A 1,012-nucleotide genomic window follows, 5' to 3' on the forward strand; every position below is an offset into this window, starting at 1 on the left:
CCCGCACTGTATTGAAGGATGCATGATGGGTCTTTCATTTTTGAATAATTTTGAATCAGGTAATTTAGTGTCCTTATCAGCTTAATTTAAATGTATTTTCATGTGGTAGGTATAATCAATGCTCCTCACATATTATTCAGCTTCCCCATTATTTGCCTATGAATGAAAGCAACAAAACACACTATACGTTAGTCATCTATGTTTTAGTAATATTATATTTTATTTTATCATCTGTTCATCTTTTCTAGATGTGTTGTTATTTTCACTGGTACCATATGGCTTTGTCAAGTCGACTTGAACGCAAAGAAAACGTATGGTGCATCTTTTTTCAAAGTAAAAGCGATACAAACACCACCAGAATAAAATATATATTCAGGGCATATGAGTGTAGAGAAAATCAACCAACAGCAATTGATTTGATTTAACATTTTAAGATAGTGGACCACCTTCAGAGCAGTATTTCATGTGTTAATCTTTCGAGTAAAGATGCGTCTTTTTGATTTTTTACTGGAGTTTTTAGTTGTTTTGGTGATCACTACAGTCCTTAATTTAGATTCTGCATTAGGTGCTAGGCTACATTATACAGCACTGACAATTGTGATGTAGCCTTGGGACTAGAGTGGATGTAGCATACATTTAATTCATATTATCACATTTCACTAGAAACACTAATGTGGACATTTAGCCTATTATGTGTTGTGTAATGTTAATCTTTAGCCATAATTAACAATTATTAAATAAATAACTTGTTCTAAAATGTTGCCCTCAAGAAGCCTGAATCCATAATTCCAGCTAAGTATATTTCTTTATCGATGTTTTTATTTTGCAATAACCGGAAATGTAATCGCAACTGTTTACCGTTAGCTTGCCGTTGGTGTTACTTGTAAACTGACCAATCGCAGCAGACTTCATAGCCGTGTTGAAAGTGCGCTCGTTTTGTTCATGTGTATTGCCGGTGTGAGCGGGTGAAGGGACAACACAGTATTCCCACCCGCTTGAGATGTTGGCGAGT

This window comes from Trematomus bernacchii, unplaced genomic scaffold (genome assembly GCF_902827165.1).
Source record: "Trematomus bernacchii unplaced genomic scaffold, fTreBer1.1, whole genome shotgun sequence".
In the NCBI taxonomy this organism is placed as follows: domain Eukaryota; kingdom Metazoa; phylum Chordata; class Actinopteri; order Perciformes; family Nototheniidae; genus Trematomus; species Trematomus bernacchii.